We start from the raw sequence: 27935 nt of genomic DNA, 5'->3' as shown, positions 1-27935 counted from the left end.
TGGGGACACTAAATTGGAGACTTAATCCCACTGAATCTCTGTTTGTTTACACCCAATTAATAGTGCATTCCAGTATGATGAGGCAATGTCACTGTGATGTTCTTCATATCCATATCATAGGATGCCAACGTTGTGGGTTGATTCACTATAAGAGGCTGGTAAGAATCAGGTAATGGACATGCCAGTCCAGTGAGTCACTATAATTTGGATTCCCTATACATTCTTTATATTTGATAGAGTTTGGTTTTTTGGGGTCGTGCTCTGCTGCTGTAGATCTTGAATCTGAAATCTCACAGAATTGCATGGATTTGACACCACTTTTCATACGAAACATCTCTTAATTGTATTTTAATTGTGTTTAATTAATTGTATGCATTAACTGGGGATTCACTTGCCCCTATAAATAAACACAGACTGAAACTGTTGTGTTTGGGTTAGGAGGTGTATCCTTGTAATGTGTATCTTTAAAAACAAATGCCTATTAAAGTGTGTGAACATTGGTTCCAGTTCTATCCTTCATCAACTGGCTTTCTGGAATATTAGCAACATCCTGGATGTCAAATTCCATATGTTACAAGGCGTAAAATTTCGGGGGGAAGGTTGCAAACTCACCCTGATGTCAAAAGATGGAAGCTTGAAATAGAAAGGCATATTTTGTGAAAATCTGAAATTAAATTGCGGTTGGAAGTACCTCTTATATAATTCCGGGAAATCAGGAGCACCCTGAATCAGACCCTGTTGTCTTCTTATCCAGCTCATGCTCCCCATCAAGTAAAGCTCCAGCCTGGGACCCTCACCTTACAATATTTATTTTACGTCACTCTTTCCACCTGTAGGACTGACATAGAAGCCCTGGTTGGGAGAGAATGATGCCCAACCTACCACGGTACATCACTCTCCTTCAATTATACATCTGCTGCTGGACTGGGGGAAGCTAACTCTGGTGTACAAGAAAACTGAGCTACTGTATTTCAAAACAACATCATTCAATGAGCTTACTGAAGAGTGGAGGCACCCTATGGTAGACTCATGTGCAACTCTGTTAAATGTAAAATCTTTGCCTTAATAAAAAAAAATGGGTGTGAGCCAGACCTAGGCACTGAGCTAACCTAAGTGCAGCTAACATACTTGCATCATTATGTTAACTCACTGATGCATTGAACTGGTTCAGCAGGTTTGCAAAGCTAAATGGTGAGCACTTTGTACTGGTAGAAGTTTGAAACTCCAAGAAAAATCTGGGCCTCCATTAGGTCAATGCAGGCTGATAGTTTGGTATTTGGTAAAGCTATTGGCAGAATGTTACTAGGGCTTCAGAATGATACCAGGCCTTAGAGGATTATGTTATGAGAGCAGGTTGCATTAACTTGGCTTGTGTTCCCTTGAGTTGAGAAGATTGAGGGTGTTTAATATGTTAAGAGGATTCATTCGGGTTGATACAGAGAAACTATTTTGTCTGGTGGGGGAAATCAAGAACAAGGGGACATAATCTTACAATAAGAGCTCGGCCATTCCCGAATGAAATCTGGAAACACCTTTTTCACACAAAGACTGGTTTAAATCTGCAACCCGAAAGGACTGAAGATGCTGGGACAGTTAGAGTTTTCAAGACTGCGATTGATAGATATTTCTTAGGTAAGGGTATCAGGGGAAATGGAATAAAGGTGGGAAAACGGACTTGAGGTGCAAATCAGCCTAGATCTAATTAAAAGACGGAACAGGCTCGAAAGGCTGAATGGCCTACTCCTGTTCCTATGTTCCTGTGCCGCAGTCAATCGCATTACTGTAATGTAAAAAGACATAAAATTGCCTTTACCTTTTTAGGAATTAATGTTTTGCATTTCCCTGTTATAACTAGTTCTTTTAACCACACAAGAGATGAAAAAACTCCCAAGTTTGATCTCTGGTCTGGGCTGAGTCACCAATTTCGATCAAGGTAGAAGTGGGACTGTCATAATTCTTCTTTGTATCCCGGGGCTGGGAAAAAGAGGAATTGACTAAGGTTCCCAGTTCCTGACCTTTGCTGGAGGCTCATGTGTGCGTGCAGCAGATAAGGGTGGAGTTCAGCCCAGCTATGATAGACTATTGAGTATCACCAGAGGTACTTTCAGTCCAGCCTGACACATGGGGCCAAATTTTACCTTTTGTTCAGGACCCCAACATCAAGGTCAAATGGAGCTCACAACCCTACACTGTGTAGGGGACAGTCACCCAGCAGTGATTTTCCCTGAATTGGCCAATTAGTGGCCAGAGGGTGGGCTCACCATCCTGTTAAGGACAGTGAACAGGCTCTCAAGGCTGGAGGGTCAATAAGAGGCCCTCCAGCGATGAAGAGCCAGCAGCTTGCAGTTCAGGTAATTGAGAGAGAGGATGCCTCCATTGTGAGGCGTCCTCTCTCCAACTTTTTAAACATTTTAATTTCAAAGTGTCTTCAGCAGCCAGGCCACCATTGTGGCGGGGGAGCCCCTCCACAGGTCAGCCTGCAGCTGCAACTGAAGCCAGACAGGTGGAGAGGGCCTCAAAGCCTGCCTGGAGCGCTGATCCCCCGATCTGCCACCAGGAGGCCAGCATCAAGCAGCTAGCCCAGTCCCTGACACCTTGGCGGGGGCCTAGAAGCTGACTGGAAAATTCCACTTAGTCTCTTTCAATAGGCCTTCATTGGCCTTTAAAGACCATCCTAAAGTGGAACATTTTGCTTTTTGACTGTCAAGCCATTGGTAACTCTAAATGTTAATTAAAACAAAAAACTGGGCAACAGTATGCTACAAAATGACTCTATGTGGTTAACTTAATGTTTATAGAATCTTACAGTACAGAAGGAGGCCACTTGGCCCATCTTGTCTGTGCCAGTTCTTTGGAAGAGTTATCCAATGAGTCCCACTCCACTGCTCTTCCCCCATAGCCCTGCAATTTTCTACCTTTTTAAGTATATATCCAATTCACTTTTGAAATTTACCCCACCACCCTTATAGCCAATCCTTTCCAGATCTTAACAACTTGCTGCAAAACAATATTTTTTCTCAGCTTCCCCTTGGATATTTGGCAATAATCTTAAATCTGTGTCCTCTGAATATGAGTAATGCAGCTGGCTGAAACTGAAGTCCCCATTTAAGGCAGAGGTTACGCTTCCAAAATTACGATGAACAGCAATTATATTTATTTTTTATTTATTTATTTAGAGATACAGCACTGAAACAGGCCCTTCGGCCCACTGAGTCTGTGCCAACCAACAACCACCCATTTATACTAATCCTACAGTAATCCCATATTCCCTATCACCTCCCTACACTAGGGGCAATTTACAATGGCCAATTTACCTATCACCTGCAAGTCTTAGACGGTGGGAGGAAACCAGAGCACCCGGCGAAAACCCACGCGGTCACAGGGAGAACTTGCAAACTCCGCACAGGCAGTACCCAGAATCGAACCCGGGTCCCTGGAGCTGTGAGGCTGCGGTGCTAACCACTGCGCCTTTAACATAATAAAACGTCCCAAGGCGTTTCACAGGAGCATTTTTTTTTAAAATTTGGCACCGAGCCACAAAAGGAGATATTAGATCAGATGACCGAAAGCTTGGTCAAAGAGGTTGGTTTAAAGCCATGCCTTAAAGGAAGAAAGAGAGGTATAGGGAGGGAATTCCAGAACTTGAGGCCTAGGCAGCTGAAGGTGCAGCCACCAATGGTGGAGCGATTAAAATCAGTGATGCTCAAGAGGCCTGATTTAGAGGACCTTGGATACCTCAGAGGGTTTTGGGGCTGGGGGAGATTACAGAGAGAGAGTGGGGGGGGGTGCGAGGCCCTGGAGGGATTTGAATGGTGAGAATTTCAAAATCGAGGTTTTGTTTAACTGAGAGCCAATGTAGGTCAATGAACATAGGGGTGATGGGTGAACGGGACTTGGCTCAAGTTAGGATACGGACTGCAGAGTTTTGGATGACCTCTAGTTTATGGAGGGTAGAACGTGGGAGGATGGCCAGGAGAACATTGGAATAGTCAATCTGAAGATAACAAAGGCATGGCTGAGGGTTTCAGCAGCAGATGAGCTGAGGCAGAGATGGAAATGGGTGATGTTATGGAGAGGGAAATGGGCAGTTTTGGTGATGGTGCAGATATGTTAGGTTCAAAGCTCATCTCAGGGTCAAATACAACTTCTTGAATGGGTGGACTCAATAATTGATCCTACTTTTGAGCAGACAAGCAATTATATCATATACAGTGCTAATCTTAAGAGAGAGTTACAAAAACAAACTGCCTCTTAACAGGTTACCTTATTTCTGAGCAGAAATATATCACAATGATGATATCATCAGTGTTATGCTCCTGAATTGACACTGTCCCCATTCCTATAAATATTTAGACAAATGTTTGATCATATTTGAGACCACATCATAGTAATGAAAGTATTGCTTTGATTTTTCTAATACTTCATTGTGTAAAAGCTCACCTAAGCTTCTAGAAGCACGACTCGATAATCTGATCACATTTTTCATTTCCACACTGTGCTGAGTATCCGGGAATACTGGATTAACAATTTAAATTAAAATATTTTATGTACTGTGACAGATTATTTTGGACCTTGGATGAATAAATACAGCGATGAACCATGACTGTTATATGTGGGAAATAAAATACCACAAATCAGATCTAAGTAGTGGGTTGACACTACTTAGAGCAAAAAACATCATCAGACGATCATATCGTACAATTCCCTTCCCAGTGATGGTGTGGTTATGTTGTGCACAAACCACGCAGAAAACATGAAACTTTCCTTTATGCCAAAGTTTGTTTTAATGCGCCAGAGTTATTGGACTGTTCCATCAGATTACTGCCTGTATTTTACTGCTTAAATATTGAAGTTATGATCTTTAATGCAAATTTGTTTGAGTTGGCTCTTGTGCCAACCAAACAGCACTCATCTGGGCATGTCCAACAGCTGACAAGCATAACTCAGGCCTCAGCAAGCAAAATCAAGCTGGTCTGGAATCCTTCCCCACTTCTTTTTGACCAGAATTTTTTTTTTAAGGAACAGGAACCATTTTACGGCCCCTTATTGCAAATGATAAATTTTCTTGATGATGGAGCCTCCTGGGATTAAAATGTCTGCTTCATCAGCCATTAACACTCGCTCCGACACACACTGTTTCATTACTAAAATATCCCTCAGGTAACGGCAGCTCATTTTTACCTTTATCAACTTATTTTTAAATGGCGTTTCTACAGGGTCATGCTTTCCCTTTGGGAACACTCATGGTAAATCTACAGTTCCATGTTATTGATGAGTATAATTAGACTTATTTTTAAGGTCATATGTGGAAGTGCTGGGAAGTCAGGTACAACATAATGGCATTAAATGTCAATTTATTTAGAATGTTTTGCAAAATTCTTCTCGTTTATTATCTTCTCATGTAGTTGAGGAGAATTGATCCTGTTCTGGTATAAAGTAATCAAGGCTTTATAAATATTGAGACAAAAGCCACAGTTAGAAAAATTATAACATACTGTCTTCCCATGAGGTTTGTTGGTTATGGGGGATACCTTTTTTTTGTTGTAAATGAAATATTTTCCCCCCAGTTTCTCCCACTCATCTGTCTGGCATACTGTTGTATAACCAAGCAAAGAGGTTGGCTGGCTGACGAACACAATGAAATTCTGTATCGGGCACTCCTCATCTACAAGTTAGCCTACTGAAAGCAGTGCAAACCAGTTACACAAGCTGGCAGATTTGACTGCCAGTCAATACTTGCCAATACCAGCGATTACCATATGGATGTGAAGTGTTGCTCCTCAGCGCTATGCTAATGACAACTTGTCTTTATATAGCTCCATAAATATAATAAAATGTCCTAAGGTGTTTCATGGATAAGAAAACCGACTCAGAGCCCTCTGAGATCTCTGTACTGCTCCGTGGTGCATGCCATGATTTTCAACGCTCCACCATTGACAGCCATGCCTTTAGCTGCTTAGACCCTAAGCTCTGGAATTCCCTCCTCAAACTTTGCCATCTCTTTACCTCTCTATCTTCCTCCTTTAAGGCCCTCCTTAAACACCTCTTTGTCCGAGCTTTTGATCACCTGTCCTAATATCTCTTTATGTGGCTGGCTGTCTGATAAGGCTCCTTTGAAGTACCTTGGGTCGTTTTGCTTCATTAATGGTACTATTTAAATGCAAGTTGTTGTTGAGAGGCAGCAGGAGAATTAGGAGAGTTGACCTAAAACACAGGTGAAAAGCTGGGATTCAAGGTTGAAAGAGATTGCACAGGCCGGGCAGAATTTTGTGCGGCCAGTGAAGCGGGAATGGTGGTGCAGGGGGACGGAGAATCAGAAGTGTTCGTTTGGGAAATCCGGCGTCGTGACGTCAGTTCCGGATTTAGTCAGCGGCAGGAAAGCACCAAGGCAGCATCGCCGCCCTGATACAACGGGAATGTATTTTAAATTGCTGAGCAGCTAATTTCAATGCATTTGCATTTAATTTGTCACAATTCCGTGGGGGCTTGGGATTAAATGGACGGCGGATGGCACTCACGTACCTTCGGGTTCACGACCATTAAAAGCTGGCGGTACTGAGGTGAGGCTACAGTGCCATAACGGGTAGGCAGCAATGAACAGCACTGTGTAGAGGAAGACGGGGGTGCAGAGGCCATTGTCGGACTGCCGTGCTGTGCGCTTTGTGAGATTGGGTGGGGCTGTTGGTCAGGGTCTCGGGGTCTGCAAGGCGGGACTTTGGGTTTGGGTGGCTGTATCAGCTGAATAAACTTTTGGGTGAGATGTGTGGTTGCCAATACTGCTGGATGAGTGGGTTGGCCATAAGCAAGGATGGGCACTGAGGGCCACCAGGGATTCTGCCAGGAGAAGTAGCAAAAGCTCACTTGGCAGGGCAGGATCATATTTTTTTTTTATTTAGAGATACAGCACTGAAACAGGCCCTTCGGCCCACTGAGTCTGTGCCGACCATCAACCACCCATTTATACTAATCCTACATTAATCCCATATTCCCATCACATCCCCATCTGTCCCTATATTTCCCTACCACCTACCTATACTAGGGGCAATTTATAATGGCCAATTTACCTATCAACCTACAAGTCTTAGGCATGTGGGAGGAAACCGGAGCACCCGGAGAAAACCCACGCAAACACAGGGAGAACTTGCAAACTCCACACAGGCAGTACCCAGAATTGAACCCGGGTCCCTGGAGCTGTGAGGCTGCGGTGCTAACCACTGCGCCACTGCATCGACAGTGCTGCGTAGACCCACTGGCCACCTAGCATGGGTCTCATACACCCTGTCTTTTTGTACCCCCATGGCGTGATGTGGTGCCTCAGATGGATTCACCCGAGCAACCATCGAGCAGGCCATTGGGCTACTGAAGATGAGGCTCCGCTGCCTCAATAGATCTGGTGGAACCTTGCAGGATGCCCCTGCCTCGATAGATCTGGTGGAGCCCTGCAGGATGCCCCTGCGCGTGTCTTGCATATTGTGGTGGCCTGCTGTTCTCTGCACAATCTAGTGCTGCAGAAGGGGGCAGGCCTTACATGATGATGGATGCCTGAGCGACACTTCTCCATTGACGAGGAGGTCTTCCAACCACCCTGATGTCCACTCACAGAGAAACCAATAAACACTGACCTGAATACACATAGTCTGTCACCTCCTTTCCATTCGTGTTCCTTGTCTAGCACCCAGCTGAAACACACGCTGGTGCCCATGGGAGATTACATTTAAATGAGGGCTGTGCTTATGTTGGTATTCCACTAAGAAGGAAGGGTGAAGTCAGCAATTCACAGTTAAGGTCTGATAGAATAATCACTTTGATACAATGCTCCCCCCCCCCTTTACCCCCCTTCCACCCCCCCCCCACCCCCGTCCCCTTCCCTGCTCCACCCTCTCAGCTCACCCCCTCACAACCCCGTCCCAGCCTGCCCCCCCCTCACACCATCTTCACCCCGCACCCCCTTCCCCTGCACCCCCCCCCACCCCCTCCCTCTACCCCTCCCCCTTGCAACCCCTCCTCCCACCGGCACCATCCTACACCTGTGTAGGGGCCCCAACAACCCCACTGCCTTGTGGGCGTCTCGGGAGAGACCAAGGCTAAGGGAGTAAACCCTAACAGAAAATCCGGAGCGGAACCCCGTAGGCGGTCATGTGTCACCTTTGGCATGTTTCCGGCAGTTCCTGCAGCCATACTGGTGCCAAACGTCGTGTCCTGCACTCCTTTGGACCCCACCAGAAAGGCCGAGAGGGGGGTTTTGACGACTGGGCAACTCTCAACCTCCATAAATTTGCCCAGGCATGCGCCATGGAGAGGTCACTCCATAGTTGCCTCACAGCGACTGAAACAACACGGAAGGCAGCAGTTACGGGTTATAAGTCCAGATAAATTGGCGTAGAAACTGGGCGCCACGGGTTGCCTTTGTCGGTGGGAGAGGTCATTGCACCTCACTGGACAGCTACCGCCCGCCTCAAACCGGGCAGCCCCCGGTCAATAAGGTTCTGTCCCGCCACAGTCTGCCTGCTTCAATGGGTGCTTGGAGCTCAGGGTCATTGCCCGAAAGGTGGACTGATACACCACACCAAACAACATGAAAAAAGGAAAGAAGGTACCAGCCCTTCGCTTTGCAAGCTGGAACGTCAGAACTATGTGTCCTGGCCTGTCGGAAGACCTTACACAAATCAACGATTCTTGGAAGACCGCCATCATTAACAACGAGCTCAGTAGACTCAATGTGGACATTGCAGCACTTCAGGAGACTCGCCTCCCCGCGAGTGGCTCTCTAGCAGAGCAAGACTACACCTTCTTCTGGCAGGGCAGGGATCCTGAAGAACCAAGACAGCATGGAGTGGGCTTCGCCATCAGAAACTCCTTGCTCAGCATGATAGAGCCTCCCTCAAATGGCTCAGAACGCATACTGTCCATCCGACTGCTCACCACCTCTGGTCCAGTACACCTACTCAGCATCTATGCTCCAACACTCTGTTCCGCACCTGAAGCTAAAGACCAGTTCTATGAACAACTCCATAACATCATTAGCAGCATCCCCAACACCGAACACCTATTCCTGCTGGGGGACTTTAATGCCAGGGTTGGGGCCGACCATGACTCATGGCCCTCCTGCCTTGGGCGCTATGGCGTTGGAAGGATGAATGAGAACGGGCAGAGACTGCTTGAGTTGTGTACCTATCATAACCTCTGCATCACCAACTCGTTCTTTCACACTAAACCCTGTCACCAGGTTTCATGGAGGCACCCAAGATCACGTCGTTGGCACCAGCTAGACCACATTGTCACAAGGCGAGCCGCCTTAAACAGTGTTCAAATCACACGCAGCTTCCACAGTGCGGACTGCGACACCGACCACTCCCTGGTGTGCAGCAAGGTTAGACTCAGACCAAAGAAGTTGCATCATTCCAAGCAGAAGGGCCACCCGCGCATCAACACGAGCAGAATTTCTCACCCACAGCTGTTACAAAAATTTCTAAATTCACTTGTAACAGCCCTTCAAAACACTCCCACAGGGGATGCTGAGACCAAGTGGGCCCACATCAGAGACGCCATCTATGAGTCAGCTTTGACCACCTACGGCAAAAGTGCGAAGAGAAATGCAGACTGGTTTCAATCTCATAATGAAGAGCTGGAACCTGTCATAGCCGCTAAGCGCTTTGCACTTTTGAACTACAAGAAAGCCCCCAGCGATTTAACATCCGCAGCACTTAAAGCAGCCAGAAGTACTGCACAAAGAACAGCTAGGCGTTGCGCAAACGACTACTGGCAACACCTATGCAGTCATATTCAGCTGGCCTCAGACACCGGAAACATCAGAGGAATGTATGATGGCATGAAGAGAGCTCTTGGGCCAACCATCAAGAAGATCACCCCCCTCAAATCTAAATCGGGGGACATAATCACTGACCAACGCAAACAGATGGACCGCTGGGTTGAGCACTACCTAGAACTGTACTCCAGGGAGAATGCTGTCACTGAGACTGCCCTCAATGCAGCCCAGCCTCTACCAGTCATGGATGAGCTGGACATACAGCCAACCAAATCGGAACTCAGTGATGCCATTGATTCCCTAGCCAGCGGAAAAGCCCCTGGGAAGGACAGCATTACCCCTGAAATAATCAAGAGTGCCAAGCCTGCTATACTCTCAGCACTACATGAACTGCTATGCCTGTGCTGGGACGAGGGAGCAGTACCCCAGGACATGCGCGATGCCAACATCATCACCCTCTATAAAAACAAAGGTGACCGCGGTGACTGCAACAACTACCGTGAAATCTCCCTGCTCAGCATAGTGGGGAAAGTCTTTGCTCGAGTCGCTCTGAACAGGCTCCAGAAGCTGGCCGAGCGCGTCTACCCTGAGGCACAGTGTGGCTTTCGTGCAGAGAGATCGACTATTGACATGCTGTTGTCCCTTCGTCAGATACAGGAGAAATGCCGTGAACAACAGATGCCCCTCTACATTGCTTTCATTGATCTCACCAAAGCCTTTGACCTCGTCAGCAGACGTGGTCTCTTCAGACTACTAGAAAAGATCGGATGTCCACCAAAGCTACTAAGTATCATCACCTCATTCCATGACAATATGAAAGGCACAATTCAACATGGTGGCTCCTCATCAGAGCCCTTTCCTATCCTGAGTGGTGTGAAACAGGGCTGTGTTCTCGCACCCACACTTTTTGGGATTTTCTTCTCCCTGCTGCTTTCACATGCGTTCAAATCCTCTGAAGAAGGAATTTTCCTCCACACAAGATCAGGGGGCAGGTTGTTCAACCTTGCCCGTCTAAGAGCGAAGTCCAAAGTACGGAAAGTCCTCATCAGAGAACTCCTCTTTGCTGACGATGCTGCTTTAACATCTCACACTGAAGAATGCCTGCAGAGTCTCATCGACAGGTTTGCGTCTGCCTGCAATGAATTTGGCCTAACCATCAGCCTCAAGAAAACGAACATCATGGGGCAGGATGTCAGAAATGCTCCATCCATCAATATTGGCAACCACGCTCTGGAAGTGGTTCAAGAGTTCACCTACCTAGGCTCAACTATCACCAGTAACCTGTCTCTAGATGCAGAAATCAACAAGCGCATGGGTAAGGCTTCCACTGCTATGTTCAGACTGGCCAAGAGAGTGTGGGAAAATGGCGCACTGACACGGAACACAAAAGTCCGAGTGTATCAGGCCTGTGTCCTCAGCACCTTGCTCTACGGCAGCGAGGCCTGGACAACGTATGCCAGCCAAGAGCGACGTCTCAATTCATTCCATCTTCGCTGCCTTCGGAGAATACTTGGCATCAGGTGGCAGGACTATATCTCCAACACAGAAGTCCTTGAAGCGGCCAACATCCCCAGCTTATACACACTACTGAGTCAGCGGCGCTTGAGATGGCTTGGCCATGTGAGCCGCATGGAAGATGGCAGGATCCCCAAAGACACATTGTACAGCGAGCTCGCCACTGGTATCAGACCCACCGGCCGTCCATGTCTCCGTTATAAAGACGTCTGCAAACGCGACATGAAATCGTGTGACATTGATCACAAGTCGTGGGAGTCAGTTGCCAGCATTCGCCAGAGCTGGCGGGCAGCCATAAAGACAGGGCTAAATTGTGGCGAGTCGAAGAGACTTAGTAGTTGGCAGGAAAAAAGACAGAGGCGCAAGGGGAGAGCCAACTGTGCAACAGCCCCAACAAACAAATTTCTCTGCAGCACCTGTGGAAGAGCCTGTTACTCCAGAATTGGCCTTTATAGCCACTCCAGGCGCTGCTTCACAAACCACTGACCACCTCCAGGCGCGTATCCATTGTCTCTCGAGATAAGGAGGCCCAAAAGAAAACAATGCACATGAATGGCTGAACAGAAGAACTTTATATGAAGCATCACATGTCAGATATCAAACACCCATGAATGCCCAAATGCATCTGAGTGCTTTTCTTTATATGTTTACGAGTGCTTCTACGAGGTATGACCTCAGTGCTTACAGCTGGGCTGGAGGCAGTCTGCTGATCAGGCTGCCCATGGCCTGTGCTGACTTTGGCAGCTGTTTTCTGGCTGCCTGAGGCCTGAAGGGCCCCGGCTGCCTGAGGGTTTCCTGCAGTGGTGCAGGACTCTCCTCAAGCATTGTGGCTGCTGGAGCTGGGCTCACTGACGGAGGGGCTGACGAGCCGCTGTCCACATTCGGAGCGCCCTGAGGGGAGTCCCCAGCCGTGCAGACAGCCCCTCTTCCTCCCTTTCATGTCTCACTTGAACTTCCCTGCTGATCAGAGAAGGACAAGGACCTAGCGAAGACTTGATGCACCTTGTCCTTCTCTCACCTTGTCACTGCTATGTCGAGCTCGTGGCCAAGGCGATGGTGTGCGGGACTGTGCCCATCTGTGGGATCTGGCTGTCCATGAGGGTCGCCAACCTCTTGATGGAGCAAGCCATGCACTCACTTGTCTGAGACATGGCAACACATGACATGGATGGACTCCTCCGTCGTCCACTCATGGCTGCGCATTGCCTCAGGCATCTCCGCCAGGCATTGCTTTACCCCTCTCTGCAACCCTCGGATGCCCCGTGCTGTTGACACCAGAGGTCCATCATCAACCTGGGGCTCAGCCTGGCCACCCACAGTCCACCGACTGTCAGAGGCCTCAGCTGTCTCAGCCTCAGCCAGCTGCTTGGGCGTATGTGCGGTGCTCTCACCATCTTGTGATCCTGATTCTACAGCCGCGCAGAAACCACCGAGGTGAAAGAATCTGGACCGATGGAAGGTGCAGGAGAATCATGGAACAGTGCATCCTCTGACTGCGGCTCCTCCTCGGAGGTGGAATTATGACCCCCTTCTACTGGAGACTCCTGCGGATGCTGACCTGCATGACAGAACACAAACGTGTGGGTTAGGCATTGCAGATCTTGTCATGCTGGGCCGTGCATGATGTGCATCTTCAGAAGCGTGTCAGATGTCGATTGAACGCAATCCTCACTCTCTTGTGCTGAAACTCCAGTCTCTCCATCCGCTATTGAGTGACCACCCTCGGTGCTTGCTAACTCAAGTGCCTCCCCTCAGCCATATGTCAGCAATTCCTCCGCCAGTCTGTGAGGTCTCCCTCCTGTTATGGGCCCACTTGTCCTACAAGTGGAAAGAGGGAGATAGTAAGACTTTGTAGGAAGAGCAAGAGAACATTTCTGTTAGTGGGAGCCCTTTGCCCCCTGCTGGGGTTTCCTACATGGCTCCTCCCACGTGTGCTGTCAGGGGAGGTAATGGGATGAGGCATCCATGCATCTGCCTGGATGTGGTGATACTTAACCCCCTTTGCCAACGCCTTTGTGTTGCCTCCCTTCCCATGTCACGCTGCCTGCTGTGTACCCATATGCAAGCCCCAAAGGAAGAGGTGTGGTGTACTTAGCTTGGCAGAGCGAAGGTGGTCATTGACTCTCTTCCTGCAGCGGACCCATGTCTCAGGGGTGGAGGGGGGTGTGGTGTGACCCCATGGCTGCTTACCTCCTCTGTAATCTCCACCCAAGCTTGCTTTGTCAGGCAAGAGGATCCCTTGTTGCTATTTGTGAGAAGAGGACCTCCTATGCAGCCTGGAGGAGAATCTGCAGGGAGACATTGCTAAATCGTGGGGCCAGCCATTGTCTTCCCTTGGACGTAGTCCCAATTCTATCAGGCCCTGTTCCGATGTTCGGAAGTCCTGGTGCAGCAGGGTCCAGAAGTTGCAGCCACAGGAACTAGCAGCTACAGTAGTGTTGCAAGGGGGTCCAGCAGTTCAAACTTCCATCAAAGGGCTCCAAAAATACTTCAAATTCACTGCCTCACTGAAAGGCAGCTATACAAGCAGGGCTGGCAGCACTTTAAATATGGCACCAGCTACTGCTGAGGGGTCAGCTGACAATGTAACCTGCACCTCGGAGCCCAACCTCGGTACATAATTGGACGGGCTCCATGTCTCCATTATTATAATCAGCCGCCCACCATGTGACTGCAGTGGTCCCGCCACACACATGATGAATGGAATGGTGCCCACTTCCGGGTACACCGCCAGGACCTGCGACAGGGTCGCTAAATTCAGCCCAGTGGGATGGTAACTGTCAAGGAGTTTGAATGTGTTGTGTTGGGAGACCAGGGCCAATAGAGGTTGGCACGTAAAAGGGTGATAAATGATTGTGACAGCGCAGGACAGAATGCAGGAAGTGTCATAGTAGACTAGGAAGCTTGCAAAAGTGGAGCCTACTGATGACAGTCGTCTTGAATAGAAGGGAAATAGTGTGTGAACAAATGGAATGATTTATGATGTTACCTAATAGTGGGGCAAGTAGGGGTTTTTGAATGTTGGGACGGGGAGGTGATTGAGAGAATAGACGATGGGACTGATAGAGGAGATGAACCTGCTGGATGGAAAGAGATTGCAGAGTGATACAGGCACAGAATAAATTGATTAGAAGGGGATGTGGGAAGGAGGGGGAGACAATCACTGGGATTAGCAGTTTGAAAGGTTTGATCTTTTGATATGAAAAAATCCATAAGCTCCTCACATTGGACTTTGCCGTTAAGGATGCAGGAAACGGGAGCAAGAATATGTGATTAGTCATCGAGAAGGGTGGTCTGGTATGGTCCTTGCCCACATGTGATCTGGGAGTGGGATGATTTGGTTGGGGAGAGGGAGGCAATGTAGTCTTGAGGTGTAGCCTGTGGGCTTGAGAGTACGGAGGTGGGAGTTTTAGCTGAACTGGGGAAAATGGGGGTTGGGAGAAACTGTGGGTGAATGAAGGTGTCAAAGGCAGATCTGAGAGAGCAATTGAAGAAGCCAACAGCAGCAACAGTGCTGCAGTATTTGGAAGGGAGGGAGAGTTGGGAGGTAAAGAATATACTGGTTTGGGACCTCAGAGGAAGTTTTTCCAGAGGAGGAAGTGTGGAGTGAGAGTAACAGGAGGAGAGGCAGGCAGAAAACCGTGGGTGAAGAGGGAGATGAGGCAGCATTTGGAGAAGATCTCACCAATAGTTGATACCTTGGAGGGGGCAAGGAACCATTTGAGGTGGGTAGGGAAGTTTATGTACAGGGTGAGTTTGAATGTGACTGAGAAGGGAGAGAATTTCAGGGGGGCGGGGAGGCCGAGGATGAGTACTGTATGTATTGAATTTTCATTCGTTCATGGGATGTGGGCGTCGCTGGATAGGCCAGCATTTATTACCATCCTAATTGCCCTTGAGAAGGTGGTGGTGAGCTGCCTCCTTGAACCAGTGCAGTCCATGTTGGGTAGATACACCCACAGTGCTGTTAGGAAGGGAGTTCCAGGATTTTGAAGAAGATTTAATTGTATGTCTGCAAAGGTTTTATTGTGAACAAAGACAGATTAAAAAATACATATGAACAGTGGCCCTTAGTTGATGAAACCTGGTGTTTTACTCCATACAGGATATGTGTACCAAATAAACATTAAACTCTCACAGTGCTGCATACAGGCTCATATCCTGTAAGAGTCAAAGGGCAGTAGGCAAATGACATGACCCCACTCTGGTGGCCATTCTTGTACTAGCTGTTAAAAGAAATCTATTATTCCAGCATTTGTTCTTATTAGTAACACCTGGAGACTAAAAGAAAACACTTCAATCATTACTAGGAGAAAGTGGATGGAATGAGCAGGTTATAACAACAAGCAGTACTTATTTTTGACTCTGTGTAGATTGAGCATTTAACCTCAGTGGTGTTTTTTTTTTTGCCATTTGGGAAAGTGCTGTGTAATACCATAGCTGTCAGACAGTGTCCAATACCTCATCCAACTGCCCACTGTTCATTGATGAACCTATGCAGTGAGTTCTGGCAGGCCCTTTGACTGTTAGAACCTCACAGCTAACCTCAATTGACCCTCACCAGACATCCACACATACACATTTCCAGCTGAAACCACTGGATAGTGAGCAGAAGTGGGAAGGGCAGCTGATTCTGCACCCACACCCGCCGTTATCCGCTCCCAACCCCCCCCCATTGCCCCTTCGTAATCCAAGGGTCTCTAAGGCCAATTGTACCATCCCTACCACTGCTGTAACCCAGATAGGCAAACTCTACACAGATCGGCAATCAAACCTGGGGCTTTCCTCACCTACGTGGCTCAGAGATTCACTGTCTCCACACCTGTCTCTGCCCATCTGCTGCTGAAACTCCCTCCCATCCACGTTTTTGTTACCTCCAGGCTATTCCATAAGAAATAGGAGCAAGAGTAAACCATATGACCCTTCAAACCTCCATTCAACACGATCATGGTAGATCACCTACCTCAATTCCAATGCTCTCCCATCTTCCACTCTCTGTAAACTAGAGTTCTCCAATACCTCGATTTTAAAATTCTCATCCTTGTGTTGAAATCCCTCCATGGTCTCACCCTCCTTATCTTTGTACCCTCCTCCAGCCCTACAATTCTCTGAAAACTCTGCACTTTGACAATTCCGCACTATTGTGCACCCCTTATTTTCTTTACCCCTCCCGCTCTTCAGCTGCCAAGGCCCTGAGCTCTGGAATTACCCTTCTAAACCTTTCAGAGGCTGGGATTTTATCCAGGCGAAAGGGATCTCGAGGTTGGGGAAAAAACGACACCATGAACCCTGCGTTGCCTCTTCTGTGGGAGGCTCACTGAATCTAGTGCCAATTACGCACTCAAGCGGACAGCGGTGGGCCTTCCACGGGATCAAGGACCCCGGCGACAGAAGACCCGCCTGCTGAGAGCTGCCGACCAAAATCAGAGGCCGGCAGCAAAGGCAAGGAGGTTTTCTCAGTGGGCCTCCCATTGCCCAGTAATTGTCCAGTTAAGGGCCTCAGTAGGCGGTGAAGCAGGAAGGCCATTCACAGGCCTTCCCAGCCCAGACTTAATTTTGGTGGAGGCGGGAAGGTGGCGGTGGTCCCCCATCCCACCCAATTCTATGCTCTCCCCCCTCCCCCACACCGCCGCAGAGGAGAGCATAAAATTCCCCCAGAATCTCTACTTCTCTCTCCTCGAACATACTCTGCAAAGCCTCCTTCCTCAACCAAGCTTTCAGTCAACGATATTTCCTTAGGTGGTTCCATGTCAAGTTTTGCCTGATTACATTCCTGCGATGTGCCCTCAAACATTTTACTACATTCTTTTTTTCTTCTTTCTTTGGCCTCCATATCTCGAGAGACAATGGGTAAGCGCCTGGAGGTGGTCAGTGGTGTGTGGAGCAGCGCCTGGAGTGGCTATAAAGGCCAATTCTAGAGTGACAGACTCTTCCACAGGTGCTGCAGAAAAATTGATTGTCGGGGCTGTTACACAGTTGGCTCTTCCCTTTCGCCTCTGTCTTTTTTCCTGCCAACTGCTAAGTCTCTTTGACTCGCCACTCTTTAGCCCCGCCTTTATGGCTGCCCGCCAGCTCTGGCGAACGCTGGCAACTGACTCCCACGACTTGTGATCAATGTCACAGGATTTCATGTCGCGTTTGCAGACATCTTTAAAGCGGAGACATGGATGGCTGATTTACTACATTAAAAATACTGTAAATATCTTATCAGTTTCTGTAGCTTTCTTAACCAGATGAGCCATCATCGAGTCTTCAATAAAAAGGTTTTGAGAAGTGTTTCTTTCTTCATTAAGCTCTATGTTAATTTAGCTTCTAAGAAGATCAAATTTTGGGGAAAACTAAGCTTGTAGCAAAGTAATAGTTAAATCATATAAGCCCAGTAATACTGTGAGAACCAGATGTTAGAATTTTAATCAACCAATGATTTTCAACTTCCAATATTAAATTTGTACCAAGGAATGCTTTTCCTGACTTTATAAGCAGAACTGTTTCTGATATAACCTTTTCACACCTCTACACAGTCTTTTCTCCCTGGCAGTAAGTTCCCATCCATCCGTTCACACCTCAGTTCAACTTTTCTTTGACTGAATTTTAGTGGATGTGATTCTTTCTGTGCTGTGAATCTGAAATACAGTCAGTGCACAATTGGAATTTTAGTGTGGGGACTTTAGTACTATAATAATTGAATACACCACGTTTAGAGCAATTTATCTTAGACTTCAACCCATGCAATAGATATTCTGCCCATTCACAGCCAATTGGGGAATATTCCCTGTCTTGAGTGTCATTTCTTTGTGGTAAAGATTGAGGATTAATAGTTCCTTTCATCTTTGGTCCAAAGATTTCTTGTGCCCCTGCAGAGAGGCCTCAGAAAAAAAACAACTCTTATATATCTTCCACCCATTTTGTGCTGTCCCTTTGCTCCTCCTTCCCAGTGAAAAATTCTAGTTATTATGTGAGGGAAAAACCCACAAGTGACTGAGTTGTTGGCCTCTCCAAGCGGTGAGGTTTCAAATTCAGTCTGAGAAAGTGAAAAACGCCAGAATGCTGTTTGTGTGGACAAAATCACATTTTCTCAGTGTCCTTGTGGACTCAGAAGTCTAGACGCTAATATCTCTGAATAATTTAATCTAACAACAGAACCTTGTTCTAAGAAGCTTTCTATTGAGATTATTTTCGGATATTTGTACAACAAAGCTTCAGTGTAAGTGAAAAGATATTAATGTACATGACATGCAAAATAGATTTATAGAAGTGCTAGTCACGCAAGGAAGCCACGTCACCCAAGTTTGGGACCTTTCCAGCTTATTTGCAAGTATCTGAACTTAACTCAGTTTGGTCTGTCTCAGGGTGCAGATGCATCCGTCACATTTTTTTTTAAGGCCTGGAAATAAAACATTGCATTGTTTGAACATTTGAAGTCCCACCAAGTGCTAGCATGGTGCCTGATGTCTGTGGCTGAAGGTAAAACATGAGAGCCTAGCTTTGTCTTCAATGTGTTTCATTTTTTTAAAAACATTTCTGCATTCACAACTGGTGGCCCAGTGAGGTAGAGGAGGATCCGATTCATTTGAGTTCGTGGGGCAGAAACTGAGTCAGCACATCTCGCCACTTTCAATAACAAAAAATCTTTTTAAATGCTTCCCTATCATTGGTCCAATGGGAGGCTGCCTAATAAATTCCTAATAAATAATGGTGTGCTACTACACAATCCCCCCCCCCCCCCACCTCCCCCAGTCACCTGAGTTGCCCAGATGTTTATTCATTCTCGAGATATGGATGTCACTGACAAGGCCAGAATTTATCGTCCATACCTAATTGCCCTTGAGAAGGTGGTGGTGAGCCATCTTCTTGAACCGCTGCAGTCCATGGTGGTACGCTACAGTGCTTTTAGGGAGGGAGTTCCAGGATTTTGACCTAATGACAATATATATGCAATTTGGGATGGTGTGTGACTTGGAGGGGAAATTGAAGGTGATGGTGTTCCCATGCCGTTGTCCTGGATCGTGGCAGTCATGGATTTGAGATGTGCTGGCGAAGAAGCCTTGCCAAGCTGCTGCAGTGCATCCTGTCGATAGCACACACTGCAGTAGTGGATGTTTAACCCAGTGGATGGGCTGACAATCAAGCGAGCTGCTTTGTCCTGGATAGTGTCAAGCTTCTTGTGTGTGGTTGGAGCTGCACTCAGCCAGGAACGTATTCCAGCATACTCCTAACTTGTGTCTTGTAGATAGTGGACAGGGGTTTGGGGGCGTGAGACTCAATTCTGAAGAGGAAAGGGAAGGGAAGAGTTTGTTGGTGGAACTGGTGCTATTTCTTAATCTGTTATCATTTGACTCTCATATCTATGCCTGTTAGTATTTTTAGAATCCATTTCCCCCTCCAAAAAAAGGAGTTGTTTTATTCTACCCAATGGGGAGGAGAGATGAAGTACAGATAATATATATGGGGTGATTCCATGATGCTGCACTCCCATTTGGGTATCTTGCTTGCAGTCAGATAATTGGGACTACAATATCATAATGCCATCTTCGCCCCGCATTCCTTGTGAGCACACTGCGATCACGGAACCACCTGAGATGTTGCAAACACCAGAGATCATGGAGACATTTCTGTCCATTTGCTCCCATGTAAGGGCTTGGGAATAGTTACTCATCCTCAGTATATGTAATCCCTTAGTAAGCTGCACTTCACAAAATTGCAAGATAAAGATGGATGAGGAAGGCCATTCAATAAATTTCAATTCATTCATCCAGAATGACCATAAAATCTCTCCATTGTGACATGCAACTAAATGATTCCAGGGCTTTGCATCTCCACCATGTTCCCAGGTACCTGCTCCATGTATTGACCACTCTCGACGTGAAGAATTTTGTGACATCAGTCCTAATTTGCTTTTTACCAGATTGCTCCTGGGCTTACTTTGCGGTTCAGTTTGATGTTATTTGCTAGATTTACTTTTGAATATTGTTTCCTATAAGGTCAGGTTTCAGTTCCTTCCTTTGGTGGCTTACAATTCCAAGCTTGTCCAACCTTTCCTTAGAAAACAGACCTCTGACATTCGAGATTAGCCTTGAAGATCTTTTCTCGGCTGTATCCAGTAGCTGAATGTTTCCATTGTGTTTCAGATACGGTACTCAATGTGAAGTCGGGTCAGAGCATTAGACAGAAAGAAGTTGATTGATATAGCACTTTTAACATAATGGAATAAAGGCCCCACTACCAGGCCTAAAGAAACCCAGTGCTGAGCCAGGAAGGGTTGCTGAAAGCTTGGTTGTAGAGATGAGTTTTGAGAAGGTTTTCTCTTAAAAGGTGTAATTTCTTCAAAAAGTTCAAGGAGGTTGGACAGGCAGGCTTTTCATGTTCTGAATCCATGTGGCCTGCTGTGACTTATGTTGTTATTGTACACCTACTCTTCAAGTTTCAACCTGCAGTTAGAACACATTTACAACTTTTATAGTTCTTACTGCAACCATAACTTGGTGAGCAACATGTTGTTTGTCACATTCTCTGCCACATAACGATAATTGCACATTCCCTACATGCCGGTACTTGGGCACAAGGGAAATGAGACCCTTAATAGAAGAAAGAAAGAATTGCATTTATAAAGCACCTTATCATGCTTTTCAGAAATGTACCAGAGAGCTGCCGCAAGATTTTTTTAAGCTGGTCAAAATGTAACATTTCTCGAGTTTCACCTTTTCACAGCATATAATGAAATAGAATGAACAAGTCTGCGATGGCTCCTGTAGTTGATAGGCCAGCTGACACTTCCTGTTTGGACTTGTACATGAATCCTTGTCACTTAGACAAGAATTGTGGAGAGGCACCGAGCTTGTGCAGTCATGCCTCCGCACAGAGTCAATGCTTTCAGGTAAGGTAAGCATAGGAGAAAGACTTGATGGAGAAAATCAGTGGATAAAAAGAGTTGAATTTTTCCCAGGAGCGTCAGTTTCGCAAAATAACAATCGGAGATTAATCTAGGACATCCATAATCCTTTGCAACAGCGAGCAGATGGCCAGGAGGATCACTTCGGGTTTCATTCAAAGTTAAACTGTGCCCTCTGTGTTGTGTATTGGTCCAGGACTCTTCATTATTATTAAATGGAGTGTTTTCTGTCATGTAATTTAACAAGGGCACTAGAGTGAAGCTGTCACAATTGGCACTTTTGTTTTAAAGCAATTGCCAATGCAACATGTATTTTCTTGAGTTTAGAATTTGTCTGAAATGGAGCTCTGGAGATTTGTGCCTAGGGTATACAATGCATTCTTCTGTGCAGGGCTAATGGCGAGCTAAGAATTGGGAAACCTCCTGTGGATTCATTTCTGAAAGACAATCCCATCTCTTTTTATTCAGTCCCTATAACTGTTGACATCCACCGCATTGCTGTTAACACTCCTACTTTGATCTCGCTGCCTTTTTGCCATCTTTAATTCATGGAGCTGCTTCCAGAATCCCTGCTGAAAGCTTCCGCCGAAATGATCACTTTGCTGCCTGTCCTCTTGCCTTCGCTGCAGTATCCCATATCCAATTACAGTGTCTGTTTGTCAATTTCAGCTTTGTTTGTAAATTCAAAACCTGGAACGCACTGCCTAGCACTCCACTGAGCCGGATATGCGAGGTTAAAAAATGAAAGACTTGCATTTGTATAGCTTCTTTCACAACTACTGGACATCTCAAAGCGCATTACAGCCAATGGAGTAATTTTGAAGTGTAATCATTGTTGTAACGTAGGAAATGTGGCAGCCAATTTGCACACAGCAAGCTCCCACAAACATCAATGTGATAATGACCCGATAATCTGCTTTTGTGATGTTGATTGAAGGATAAATATTGATCAGGCCACTGGTCTCACCCGAAAGACGGCACCTCTAACAGTGCAGCACTCCCTCAGGACAGCATTGAAGTGCCAGCCTCTGTTAGCAGTCCGCAGTTCACAGATTCTGGTCCCAAGTCAGAGTCACGGAAAGTTAGACATTGGGGTAGCCTTTATCACCTAGGGTTTCAAGCATCAGGTGTAGTACAGAGAGGAGAATCAGGTGATGATGATCGCACACCCCTCACTGTTCCAGCCTGCTTTCTTTAATCCACCCATTAATTTAACTGGAAGGAATATCAGGTGATTCTACACATGGTGTATGATCCTTCCTTCCAGATCTTCCTGCTCTGCACTCTGCCTTGCAGTGTTTAAGAACTAGGTTGTACAGATCAAAATATGCCCTAACCAGGGAAGATGGCCAAAATATGTGCCAGGTCTATAGTGACCAGAATTACTATAGTTTGGGTTAATTTACCAATTTTCAGAATTCAGATGCTTTGGGTTTCAGAAAAGCCCACCCACTCATTGGGGGTAATTTTAAGCTAACAGGCCAGGCGGGAAACCCAGGGGATCAGGTGGAATGTTTATACCAGCCTAATAGTATGAAGTCAAATTGGGCAGTAGGTAAAGCCAGCATTACACCCAACCCTGTCAGTTTCCTGACTGGCGGGGGTAGGTTCTAATTGTCCCAAAGTGTCTGTGCACATACCACACCAATTTCCAATTCCCCTCACTGATTCAACAGCAACAACTTGCATTTATATAGCATCCTCAATGCAGTAAAACATCCCAAGCTGCTCTGTGGAGGTGCAGTTCGAAATAAATGGTTGCCAAACCAAAGAAGGAGATGTTGGGAGGGGGCGAACAAAAGCTAGATCAAAGAGGAGGGATTTAAAGTGTATCTTAGAGGAACAAAAAGAATTGGAGAGGCAGGAAATTCCAAAAATGTATAGTTTACATGGCTGAAGGCACGGTGACAACTGATGGGGAATTTGATGCACAAATCCGAGGATTGAGAGATTTGGGGAGACTGTGGTGCTCAAGGAGGTTACGATGATAAGAAGAGCTTAGGCTATGAAGGAATTCAAACATGAGGGTAAGAATTGTAAATTAGTGTTGGGGGACCTGAAGCCAATGTAGGTCAGCAACAACAACAACAACATTTATTACGTTAAAGGTGCTGTATAAATATAACGTCAACAATATGACACTGAGCCATATATAGTGATATTAGGGCACATGACCAAAAACTTGGTCAAAGAGATAGAGTTTAAGGAGTATTTTAAAGGAGGAAAGCGAGGTACAGAGGTGGAGAGGTGTAAGATGGGTATTCCAGAGCTTAGGTCCTGGACAGTTGACGGCGCGGTCACCAATGTTGGAGCGATTAAAATCGACGATGCTCAAGAGGCCAGAATTAGATGAGCAAGGACAAGAGTGAAAATTACAAAAGGAATCCCAAATTGGTAATTTGCATATCTTTTTGTATTCAGTCTTGAGATATGCATGTCACTAGCAAGGTCAGCATTTATTGCCCATCCCTAGTTTCCGTTGAGAAGGTGGTGGTGAGCTGACAGCTGCAATCCATGTGGTGCAGGTACACCCGCAGTGCTGTTAGATAGGCATTCCCAGATTTTGACCCAGTGACAATGAAGGAGCAGTGGTATATGTCAAAGTCAGATGATGTGTGACTTGGAGGAGAACTTGCAGGTGATGGTGTTCCCATGTACCTACTGCCCTTGTCCTTCTAGGCAATGCAAGGGTGTGGGTTTATGAAGTGCAATTGAAGAAGCCTTGGTGAGTTGCTGCTGTGTAACCTGTAGATAGTATACACTGCATCCGTGGTGCGCCAGTGGTGGAGGGTGTGGATATTTGCGTTGGTGGATGGGCTGCAAGTCAAGTGGACTGCTTTTCCTTGGATGGTGACGAGCGTCTTAATTGTTTTTGGAGTTGCATTCATTCAGGCAAGTGAAGAATATTTCATCACACTCGTGACTTGTGCTTTGTACATGGTGGAGAAGCTTTGGGGAGTCAGGAAGTGAGTCATTTACCGCAGAATAGCCAGCCTCTGACATGCTCGAGTAGCAACAGCATTTGCATGGCTGGTCACAAAGATAATGATGGCTGAAGTATGGCACTTGGCCTATCTAGCTGATCCTTCACTATAAATCTACAGTACCCTCACCAGCTCATGCTTCTACCACTTGAATGATTCCAGTGCAACAAATCCTTCCACCGCTGATGAACCACAGCAGTACAATGTCTGTAAGTGAATTTGTAGCAGCCGTGAAAGCAGTCCTATTTATTCTGTGATCTTGTTTCCATGTAGACCCACAGAAAAGCTCAACTGAGGTTACAATGTAAAATCGTCACCTTGCCCATTCGGAACACTCAGCCCTTGCGATAAAAGCACAGTGCTGCACTTCCCCCAAAGAACCACAGATCACTACTTTCCTCAAATAGCTGCCGCCTTTGTTGAGCTGATTTGCTGAGAATGATTATATCGCTGCTGAAAGTGCTCACACTCTATCAAAGGAACAAGAATGAAAAAAAAAACCCCAGCAATGGAAATTAAAGCTCACAACAGCCTTTCTTTCCTGTGACTTGAATCAGGAGGCTTTCTTTTAAAGTGTGCAGCCTTATGTGTAAATGCTAAGGCATAGAGGCCAGATAGTCCCAGATTTGGTCCCTGGCTTGGCTGCCTAAACTGGGGAAGCTATTGGGAGTGCTGCAATGCACCTTACTACTCCTGGGCTGTGGACAAAAATCATCCATTTTATGGCCTAAAATGGGTGCAATGAGACCCAATTTTGGAGACCAAAATCCTGTGCCCCAACAGCACCGGAAATTGCCATTTTTCAGGCATCCCTGGCAGCCACCTAAAGCAGGTGACAGGCCCCTGACATGCAGAAATGCAGGGGCTGAACGTCGTCCTAGGCCCCCTCACAGAAATTGGTTGTGAAGCGCTGAGCTCAGGATTTTTCAGTGGCCACTGAGGGCCTTAACTAAAGGTTTATTTTTTAAATTTAGGTTGAAAAAACCTTCCCACGGAGTCGGGAGGAGCAGGAGTGTTCCACCAGACCCACAGCACTGCTGACTGTCATGATCGGTTCTCCTCCCTGTCCCGCTGTCCTTCCCTGCCATTCCTCATCACCCCCTGCAGCACTTACCTGAGGCCTCTGCTGGCAAGCCCAGAATTTCAAGCCTGAAATTCATTGGTACAGAAAGGCAAGCTGCCTTCAAAAGGGATTACACTTCAAAAAGTACTTAATTGACAGGGAATTGCTTTGGGACGTCCTGAGGTTGTGAAAGTTGCTATGTAAATACAAGTTCTTTCTTTGGAGGTGAGACTGGCTGCAGCAGCTTGTCCACATTATTTAGAAAAAGGCCTGAGGCCTACTTTCTGCCAGTTATGGGCCTCCCAGTTTGGGCACGTTTTGGGCCTCCGTTTTTGGCTCCCAAAGCTGGGCGCTGACTAATTTCCATCCCAATGTATAATCACTTGATAAGATACCTGAAGGCCATTGGTGGAACTGTAGCAGAGCATGAGTTGGAAAAGAAAAAATTAAAAGGGTAAGGTTTGGAGTTATTTAAAAAAGGGACGCTGTACATATATGGAAAGGGGGAAGGGAGAAGGGGAAGCATTCAGGCATGCTCTTCTCCAGGAAACTCTCTCCTTTGTGACTTCTACCACTGTGGACAAAAGCAGCAATGTCATGGAAGCACCATCACCTCCAGTTTTCCCTCCAAGGCACACACCTCATCCTGACTTGGACGTATATTACCATCCTTCCTTTGTTGTCACTGGGTCAGGATCCTGCAATGCACTCCCTAACACCATCATGGGAGCATTATCATCGCAAGGACTGCGACTGTTCAAGAACAAGGTCAATAACTACCTTCCAAGAGTAACTAGGGATGAAACATAAATACCAGCCTTGTCTGTGTCATTCACATCCCAAGAACAAATAACAAAAAAAAAATCTCTTCTGCAATGCTGCTATAATGTCAATGGCAACATATTAGCTGCTTTGTGATGCAGTTGTTGTGTTTTAGAAACAGAGATCAATAGATCCAGGTGTGATTAATATAATGATTGCATCATCATCATTATGCACTCAGTCCACTGCAAAGTACATTACCATAGTAACATCATGTTTTTAAGTAGCTAATATTTTTCTGAGCCAGTTAATGAAAATTAAATAGGGCCTACATTTGGATTAAGCTCTCACCTGCTAATGTTGCCATAATAACCAGCAGGAAAAATGGCAGATTATCAGTGTAAGGGGTGTAAATGTAGGCTTGCCTGAGCAACACTATTATTCCGCTTTCGTTCAGAGCTTAACCTTTTTAACTTTTCAACATAACCACCAGCTGCTCTACGAGCATGGTTCCATTCCAAAATATGACTGTATCCTAAGGTTTCAGTGTAATGTATGTACTAGGCCTGTAACATTCTGCATTCCTACCACAATAACTATAGTCTACAAAGTAATCGGATAACATTGTAACTGGGGCTTTTAATGTCAGAAAGCCGTAGACGTACCATGGTTACCATGTGATAAACACATTGTTCTACACCAGCCGAAGAATTCGTTCCAGTCTCCATCCTGCACTTGGCCACAAATACCCTGATTCATCTACTCACCGTAACTTTCTTGCCTCATTCTCCCATTCTTTAAATTCATTTCACTTTTCTGTCTCATTTTCTCATTTTGTTTCCTCCCCTTTTCCCCTTTCCTGGAATATTGACTCCCTCACGGGGACACAGTGGGGGCTACTCTTACCCAAATGCCCATTATTGATGCGTGACCCATGGCAGTGAATGTCGGAAGACTATCCAACTATGGAGGGTGTTCTCACACATTTCTAGTTACGATTTTGTTGTGACCTACTTCAGCCCTACAACCCTCCGAAATCTCCAATTCTGGCCTCTTGTGCGTCCCCCATTTTAATTTGTGGGGAACTGTAACATAGTGGTAGTGTTACTGAACCAGTAATCTAGAGGCCCAGACCAACGCTCCAGAGACATGAGTTCAAATCCCACCATGGCAGCTGGGGGAATTTAAGTTTAATTAATTAATAAATCTGGAATAAAATGCTAGTCTCAGTACAGGTGACCATTAAACTACTGATTGTTGTGAAAACCCATCTGGTTCACAAATGTCCTTCAGGGGAGGAAATCTGTTGTCCTTACCTGGCCTGCATGTAACTCCAGACCCATAGAAATGTGATTGACACTTAACTGCCCTTGAAATGGCCGAGCAAACCACTCAGTTGTATCAAGAAAAGACTAATAAGAATAAAGCCGGACAATAACCTGGCATTGACCTAGGCACCAGAAGTGACGACGGCAAACCCAACCCAGTCAACCCTGCAAAGTCCTCCTCACTAACAACGGGGGACTTGTGACAAAATTAGGAGAGCTGTCCCACAGACTAGTCAAGCAACAGCCTGACATATTCATACCCACTGAATCATACCTTACAGCCAATGTCACAGCCATCTCCATTACCATCCCTGGGTATGTCCTATCCCACTGGCAGGACAGAGCCACCAGAGGTGGGGGCACAGTGGTAATAGAATTGGGAGGGAGTGGCCGAGGGACTCCTCAACGTTAACTCTGGATCCCATGAAGACTCATGTCATCGTCAAACATGGGCAAGGAAACCTCCTGCCGATTATCACCTCCTGCTCTCCATCAGCTGATGAATCAGTACTCCTGCATATTGAATACCATTTGGAAGAAGCACTGAGGGTAACAAGGGCACAGAATATACTCCGGGTGGAGGACTTCAATGTCCATCACCAAGGGTAGCTCTGTAACACCACTACTG

At 46.3% G+C, this 27935-nt stretch overlaps 1 protein-coding gene across 2 annotated transcripts in view; it reads left to right on the top strand.

Moving 5' to 3' along the window:
• Window positions 1-27935, top strand: part of LOC137372673 (uncharacterized) — a 256098-nt gene that overhangs the window by 156112 nt on the left and 72051 nt on the right. The window lies entirely within an intron of this gene.

The sequence above is a fragment of the Heterodontus francisci genome, chromosome 8, assembly GCF_036365525.1.
Source record: "Heterodontus francisci isolate sHetFra1 chromosome 8, sHetFra1.hap1, whole genome shotgun sequence".
Taxonomy (NCBI): Eukaryota; Metazoa; Chordata; class Chondrichthyes; order Heterodontiformes; family Heterodontidae; genus Heterodontus; species Heterodontus francisci.
Note: the sequence above shows the minus strand (reverse complement) of the source record. Positions and strands in the feature narration are given on the sequence as shown.